General features: G+C 43.2%; 1 non-coding gene across 1 annotated transcript; it reads right to left on the bottom strand.

Annotated features, from left to right (window-relative positions):
- Window positions 1–4,219: 4,219 nt before the first annotated feature.
- LOC120283141 lies at window positions 4,220–4,324 on the bottom strand. The gene has a single exon (XR_005543142.1). It is a non-coding gene; the product is annotated as a small nucleolar RNA R71 (small nucleolar RNA).
- Window positions 4,325–8,683: the final 4,359 nt, after the last annotated feature.

Raw genomic sequence — 8,683 nt, 5'->3', positions numbered from 1 at the left:
AAAGAGAGGAAAGAAAGCACAAGAAAATAAGAGAGGTAATCAATGGTAAAATAAGGTACTCGGACAATGCTCAGCCTAGGACTATTGTTTTAAGTGCAAGACTTATATTATTGATAAGTTCTTGTGTATTAGTAATATGAAGTATTCTTTTATTATGATGAGAATTACATGGTTTGGAGGGGCACAAAGACAGTCACATTTGCGTATTTTGACTTGTGCAATGTTAGCAAGATCTTCACCAATATGGCATTTTATTGAAGAAGCAATGCAATCTACGGCATAGACGCGTGCCCGTTTATGTTGCCTCGATGAAAAGTGTGGATCGGGATTGTTTTGGCGGAGCACTGTAGCAGGTAATGTAGTAAATAACTGTAGCAATTTACTATAGTAGTTACTGTTCACTAGCCACAGAAAATCAAAATCTAGCAAATCCACATGGGCTTGTGGAAATTCCACACCCCCGTGTGGATTCTTGATTCCAACCTATATAAAGCCACGAACAGCCCCGATTTCAGCATCTTTCTTTTCATCTTTTCTCCATCTTTTGAGAGCTTGCAGCTAGGGTTTAGAGAGGCTTTGTCAAGACGTTTGGAGTGGTTCTACGGCTTCAATACAGTGTTTCTCTTGGAATATAGTTATTGGGAGAGCTTTCATCGGCACCGATCCGGCGAGGTGTGCCCTAGGCTTGACAAGGGGACCTTTGGAGAGGATGGGGCTACTCCACAAGACTATCGACACGAATACCGAGAGGGTTTTAATATGAATTACATGTTTTTACTTCCGATTTCATTATTGATTGTATCTTGCTCCATGGAGAGCTAAACCCCCTACTGGGTACTTGGATTTGTGAACCCTAGAATGTATTTATTTTATTAACCTTTTATTATGCTTTAATTGAGTTGAGTTCCAGTCATGAATGCTTGTTGAATGATTTCTCCCTTAGAGTGACACTAGGGTTGAGAGTCTACATTGGTAATCCTTGTGAGTGAGTGACACACCATGAGGGTTAGACAAACAAGATTGGAAAAGGTTGAGAGGATGTGTCAAGAGATAGCGGAGCATCCCCTATCCCCTCTGATGTGATTTATCCTACCTCCACATTCCAAGAGTTCTTTGTGGTCATAATAGAGTGAAGGGTTAAGGGATGAACTCCGCTGGAACTTAATTGCATGAGCAACAGAGTGAATCGTTGAAGTGACTTTAATACCCGGGGCTTAATGGTGACTAGGGGTCTTTTGCCTTGACCAAAGGGTTAGATCTATTTATAGGAATATGGTTTATCACTTGGAATCCCTAGAGCTTCTTGCAACTTTACATAGTGTGAGGTGTTGAGACTGGTTGATTTCTTCACCAGGGCATAGTGTAGAGTTAGTCACTAACAAGATCCCCTTGCGTATATCCCGCAAGTGCACGGGTTTGTCGAAGTAATAATCCCGGATGAGCGGGTATCGAATCCACAGGGAATAGGGAATAAAAACACTTAATCTGCTTCTTAGCTATGTGAAAGATCAGTAGTGATAAGTGTGACAATGATTCAATTCTAAAAGGTAAAAACAACAAGTAAGAGAGTACGAGTAAAGAGGGAGGTAAGGCAATCGATAAAGATGGGGTACTCGGATAATGCTCCGAACAGGACAATCATTTCAAGTGCAAAGAACCCTCTATTATCCTTCCTAATCAATGCAATGGTGAGTCGTGGAAATCCTTAAATACATAGTCCCAAATCTAAGGTCAACTATGCCTAACTCTATACATATCCCAGAGGAGAGATTAAATAACCTCTCAACCTCGCACTCGAATAGAGTTGCAATGAGCTCTAGGGATTCCAAGTGATAAATCTCTTCCTAATTATAGACCTAACCCTTTGGTCCAGGTGGAAGGTCCCTAACCACAATTAAGCCCTAGATAATAAGATCACCTCAATGCTTCACTCCGTTGCACACGTAACTAAGCCCCAGCAGAGTGTCATCTCTTAGACCATTCACTCTATTATGGCCGCAAAGAACTCGAGGAACGGAGGTTGAATCTATCACGTCGGAGGGGAAAGGGGACGCTCCTGTACCTCTCGACTCATCCTCTCAACCCTCTCCAACCTAGCTTTGTCTAACGCTCGTGGTGTGTCACTCACTCACAAGGTTACCAACAAGAACTCTCAATCCTAGTGTCACTCTAGGGGAAATGTTCATACAATCAAGCATTCAAGGTTGGAACTCACAATAAACACCAATTAATTGAAAGCATTATAAAGAGATTCAATGAAACAAATACATCTTAGGGTTCACAAATACCCAAGTACCCACTAGGGGTTTAGCTCTCCATGGAGCTAAGTACAATCAAAGAAATAGAATGTAAAAGCAATGAATCCATAGAGAAACCCCCTCGAAGTCATGTCGATGGTCTTATGGAAAGTCCTCTACTCGTCGTCCAAAGATTCCCTTGTCCGGTATAGGATACGCCTCGACGGAAGCTCCCCTACCAACCTTCTTCCTAAGGAATGACAATATCGGAGCCGTAGAACCTCTCCAAAACCCTAGCCAATACCTATCAAAACCCTAGCCGAAATCCTCTCTCAAGTTGGGGAAAAGATGGAGAAAAGAATACTGAAATCGGGGCTGAATCGACTTTAAATAGGGCTAGAATCGGGTGACCACATGGGCCTGTGGATTTTTCACACGCCCATGTGGAATTTCCACACGGCCGTGTATAATTTCCACACGCCCGTGTGGATTCTCTAAATTCCTGTTTTCTCTGCCGGTCTAAAATACTTCCCGAGTCCATACTTTCATCAATGTGACGCAAATGGGCACACGTTCACGTCGTGGATCGCTTTGCTTCTTTAATGACGGACAAGTTGGTGGAGATCTTGTTCTATGTGTATAATTCGGAATGCTTGAGTGTGACTTCCCTTGTGCCCCTCGAAATGGTTGTGCTAACTCAAATACGAGGAGGTTGGCACAGACTCGAGTATCTCGCACCCGACCTATGTCTTCGCGTTTGAACCTTGGCAAGATTTCCTCCAAAATCAGTGCATTATGATCTACATTGGCTTCTTTCCTTCATACTCGGCCTCACAACCCTACTTGCACGAAAGTAACATAAAAACACACATGTTAGTGTAAAACCTAGAAAAGTAATGCTCAACATAAGGAAAGAATGCTTCGCATTCATATCACACAAGCACTTATTAGTCACAGTAGACCTTAGGTTTGGGACCGTGTATTTAAGGATGTTCACAACTCATTAACCATTAGTTAGGAAGCATAATAGTTGGTTTTGCACTTGAAGCAATAATCCTAGGTGGAATAATATCCGAGTACCCCACTTTTACCGATTACCTTTCCTCTCATTCTATTGTGCCTCTCTTTCTTATATTCTTTAGTTTATTTGCATCGATCTTTTTCCACACCATCATTGATTCATCTTCACTTAGTTAAATAGCAATCTTGGTGTTTCTATTAATTATTCCCTATGGATACGACACCTCACTCACCTGGGATTTATTACTTCGACAAACCCGTGCACTTGCGGGTCACACGCAAGGGGTGTGTTAAGTTTTGGTGCTGTTGTCGGGGAATAGGGTTTTAAAGACACTTTGCACTTTGCTATTTTAGCTATTTACCATTCATTCTATTTCACATTTCCTTATTCTATAATCGTTCTGATTTGTTTTTCATTCTTTTAGTGCAGCACCAAGTTATAACCCGATGGAACCATTCAACATTGGTTGAAGGAGATCTTGAACTTGAACGTACACTCAGAAGAAGGGGCAAAGAACCTGTGTAAGAACCATCAAAGCTAGCTGAGGTAGAAGGTGAAAGGTCAGAAAATATGGCAGAGCAGAATGAACAACAGAAAACACTTTCTGACTATGCCAGACCCACAGTTATTGGCACGCAGTCGAGTATCGTGCGACCCACAATTACAGCTCCAAATTTTGAGCTAAAGCCAGCATTAATCCAAATGATACAGCAGTCAGCACAGTTTAATAGTTTGGCCGATGAGGATCTAAACAATCAAATTGAAAAATTCTTAGAGGTTTGTGGCATGCTGAAGATTAACAGTGTTACGGATGATGCTATAAGATTAAGGGCTTTCCCATTTTCTCTAAAAGGAAGAGCCAAATAGTGGCTCCATTCATTGCCAAGAGCTTCCATCACAGCATGGAATGAAATGGACAAAGCCTTCCTTGCATGGTTCTTTCCTCCGGGAAAGTCGGCAAAGCTTCGCAATGAGATATCTTCATCTGTTCACTGGAGCTTGAATCCTTGTTTGAGACTTGGGAGCGATTCAAGGACCTCTTGCGGAAGTGTCCACAACACGGGTTCCCCGAATGGATGATCATTCAGACTTTTTATAATGGGTTGAATCCAAGTACAAGATAACTTCTTGATGCTGCCGCAGGAGGTACAATGTTGAACAAGACCGTTGAATAAGCCTGACAATTGGTAGAAGAAATGGCCATAAATGGCTACCAATGGAATGCAAGAGAAAAGAAGAAAGTGGTCGGACTCCATGAATTGATGCGGTTACATCTTTGGCAGCTCAAGTAGAGGCATTGAGCAAGAAATTGGATACATTGACTTCACCGAGGGTAGCCGCTATCACAAGTTGTGATGGTTTTAGGGGTTCACATATGCCGTCTGATTGTCCTATTTCGATTGCTACTTCAGCCCCAACTGAACAAGTAGATATTGTGGGCAATTCAAGAGAAGTACAAGGCAATTCTAATAGCAACACCTACAACCAAGGGTGGAGAAACCACCCCAATTTCTCATGCTGTAACCAAGGGCAGCAAAAGGCCATGGCACCATCGGTTTTCCAACAACAACAAGCCCCAAACATGGATAATTGAATTTCAGGCTTGGAGACCCGGATGACCGATCTAGAAAAAGCTTTGACCAGATTTGTTCAATCATTAGATACATGTTTTCCGTTGGTCATAGCTACAGTTGGCAACCACACCGCTTCATTGCACAATCGAGAGAATCAAGTGGGGTAAATTGCAAAGTCTCTATCGAAGAGACCTCAAGGGAGTCTACCTAGCAACACCAAAACTAATCCGAGGGAACATGTGAAGGTGATCAATTTGAGAAGTGGTAGTAAAGTTGAGGGTAGATTTCCAAGTGAGAAGACTAATGCTGAAGCACTTTAGGTCGTGGAGGTTGAGGAGAGAACTAACAAGAAGGAGTAGGCGCACCCCCACTTTGCAAGCCAAGAATACCTTAGCCTTAAAGATTAAAGAATGACCAAAATGATGAGTAATACAAGAAGTTCTTAGGTCGATTCAAGCAATTGCATATCAACATTCCTTTTGTGGAGGCATTATCCCAAATGCCTCAGTATGCAAAGTTTTTAAAGAATCTTTTGACCAAGAAAAGGAAGTTGGAGGAGAGTGCATCGGTGATCTTAGATGCCTCTTGTTTGGTGGTTTTGCAAAAGAATATGCCGAACAAGAAGAAAGACCCCAGAAGCTTCATCATCCCTTGCAACATTGGTAATATGGGTGAAGAGATGGCATTGGCGGATTCAGGGGCTAGTATCAACGTCATGCCATACCTTTTCTTTTATAAACTAGTTTTGGGAGAGCCTAGGCCCACTCCGATAACGTTACAATTGGCAGACCGAACGGTTAGGCATCCGAGGAGCATCATTGAAGATGTGCTTGTCAAGGTTGACAAGTACATATTTCCTGTAGACTTCATAGTGTTGGATATCGATGAGGATGTAGATGTTCCTTTGATACTTGGGAGGCCATTCTTGCACACTTCCAAGGCACTTATCAACATGGACGGTAGGGAGTTGACACTGAGGGTTGGTGATGACAAGTTAACCTACTGCCTCGCCGAAGCCATGCGACATTCTCTTGGCTTTGATGATACTCTTCATTTTCTTGACACTACCGATGAACTATTTGATAAATATGTGTAGGAGATGTTGAATCCAGACCCCTATGAGGGGTTACGAGACCAAGAGGTGGATAATGAAGACATGATGATTATTGGTCTAGAGGAGAAGGTACCATCTACTCTGGGGATAATGAAGATAGTGCTCAAGAAGATGAAACGGGCAAGGAGACGCCACAAGAAACACCCCAAGGCTGTTGAGAATGTGCACGAATGGAACAAGGGTGATGAACCCTTAAGTGGTAACAAGCTCGACAACTCTCCTTCTACAGTCTAAAGATTATGTTCATCATGCTTCCAAGTTATGGGTAAGAGGGAAACCTTCACCTATGAGCTCCTGTTAGGTAAGAAGAGATACATTAAGCTAAGTGATATTAAACAAGCTCTTCTTGGGAGGCAACCCAAGTTCTTTACTGTTTTCTAGTTCTTAGTTTAGTGTTCGCATGAATAAGGCTTTGAGTGTTGGCGTCTAGATCTTTTAGATGCTATTGCTGTGATTTTCTTGTGGATTGGTTAGTGTTATCGTGTGCATAAATGTGTGTGGTGGAGTATCTTGATCGTTTGAGCATGTGTTTCATGATTCTCTAGTTCATTTTGCATTGTAGAGGCAGGCTCTAAGTATGTATACATGTTCAGGAATTTTCTGCAGAGCCAGCAAATGTTTCTAAGTTAACTAGAAAAGACACACGGCCGTGTGGAAATTCCACACGGGTGTGTGTTTTCATTTAGAGCTCATCCGGGGAGGACACAGGGGTGTGCGTTTGCCCCGGTGAATGACCTTGTCACGGTCACACGCCCGTGTGTTAAATTCTACACGGACGTGTTTCTCTGCAAAGACTTAGAGATCTATCCCGAGAATACACAGGGGCGTGCATCTGCCCCTATGGATAACCCTATGACAAACAAACAGATGTGGGTAATTTCCACACACCCGTGTGGATCTTTGCAGAGAGCTCTTTGTCATCCCGAGAAAATACAGGGGTGTGTGAGTGCTCCTGTGAGTACCCCTGCGAAGATCCACACGCCCTTGTGGAATTTCCACACGGACATGTGTTACACTTAGAATTTTTTCTCAGATGGACAGAGAAGCCACAGGGCCGTGTCGGTACTTTTTGGGTCGGGCACACGGGTGTGGGGAATTTCAACACGCCTGTGTGGTACCATTCAGAGGTAAGGAGTGTCGTCCCGAGGAATCGCAGGGGCGTGCGTCTGCCCCTGTGAAGCCCTCATGTGGAGTCACATGGGCTTGGGTAATTTCCACACACCCGTGTCGATGTGCAGAATTCCAAGAGACATGGGTTTTCCTTAAAATCACTTCACGTATCTTCATATTCACACTCCTAATCGCTTTTCATTCCCCAATCTTTCACCGTCAATTTAGCAATGTTTTACGTGAGTTTTCCGGCTGATTTTCAGAGTTTTCATCTCCGTCTCATATTTAAACTTTCTTTCTCTTGTCTCTTCACCATACTTCATTTTAATTGGTTAAAATAATGAATATTGTTTTATTTCTATGAATAGATGGTCCATGCATGATTAGAATAAGTTTAGAGACAAAGTTGTCGTATATTTTTGGAATTTTTGCATGCGGCCTTGCGGTTTTCACACCTTGTGAATCCACAGAGGCATGTGGAATTTCCACATGACCATGTGGATTCTTGTAGCATTGAGCTATGAGCTTCTTTGATCGATTCTTGTTCAATTTTTGTATATATGGCACCCCGGTCAAGGAAGCAAGCTGACAAGTGCCCACGTGAGCCATCTCTTGAGCTGAAGGATATGGGATTCGCTATTCCTGAGCACCTGGTCTGATTTGAGAGGATACCAAAGCTTAGGTTTGGACAGTCACGGTATTTTGATTTGAGTGCGCTGAGAGAATTGCAGCTAGGCGATGAACTAGCCACTCAGGTCGACGAGATGTTGGCCGTAGGAAGCTGGAAGAGGTTATTATCAATTTTAGAGCCAGCTATCCGAGCATTGATGCTCAAGGTTGTATCACCTTTTCAGTTCGACCATTCATATTCCAGATTCGATAGTGTTGACACCATGCAGTTCTGAGTATTTGGACATTATTACAGTATGAGTGTTATATAGGTTTTGATCTGCATGGGATTGTATGATGAGGCTTTACTGATACGGATGAATATTATCAATTCATCAGGCATATCATGGCCGATTATCTTCATCATCAGGGCCAGTGTGGCCGAATCGGTGTTCTATTCTCGGGTTCATACATGACCAGACTTATTATGGGGATGAGATTATTAGACGCTATCAGGGGGGCCGAGAAGGCCATTCTACCGACTCTACTTATCATAAACACTATAAGATTGATGGGGATGGTCCAAAGATGTGGACCAGGATTGTATATGATGATCATGTCCTATTCTGAGATAGTTGAGGTCGAGGGCGGCATTGGAGAGGGGTCATAGCCAGTGCTGGAGCCATAAACAGAGCAAGCACAGGCAGAGGCTCCCCCTACAGCATAGGAGCCCCTACCAGTTCGGATATTTTATCCACCTTGAGCCCATGATCAATTTGAGAGGCTCGAGAGCACTGTAGGGGTGCTACAGGCAGACTTGGGTGAGGTTCGTACTATACATACCGTGAACCACACAGAGGTGATGGTGCGTTTTGACACCCTACAGCATTTACTAGAGCGAAAGGCTGCCTCACTGTTTATCATGAGACTGAGGACCCCTCAGGCATCTCCAGCACCACCATCACCCATTCCAGCACCAGTCGATCCACCTATTGCAGTATCTTCACTAGCAACAATA

Source organism: Dioscorea cayenensis, chromosome 18 (assembly GCF_009730915.1).
Source record: "Dioscorea cayenensis subsp. rotundata cultivar TDr96_F1 chromosome 18, TDr96_F1_v2_PseudoChromosome.rev07_lg8_w22 25.fasta, whole genome shotgun sequence".
Taxonomy (NCBI): domain Eukaryota; kingdom Viridiplantae; phylum Streptophyta; class Magnoliopsida; order Dioscoreales; family Dioscoreaceae; genus Dioscorea; species Dioscorea cayenensis.
This window is presented reverse-complemented; position numbering and strand designations above follow the sequence as displayed.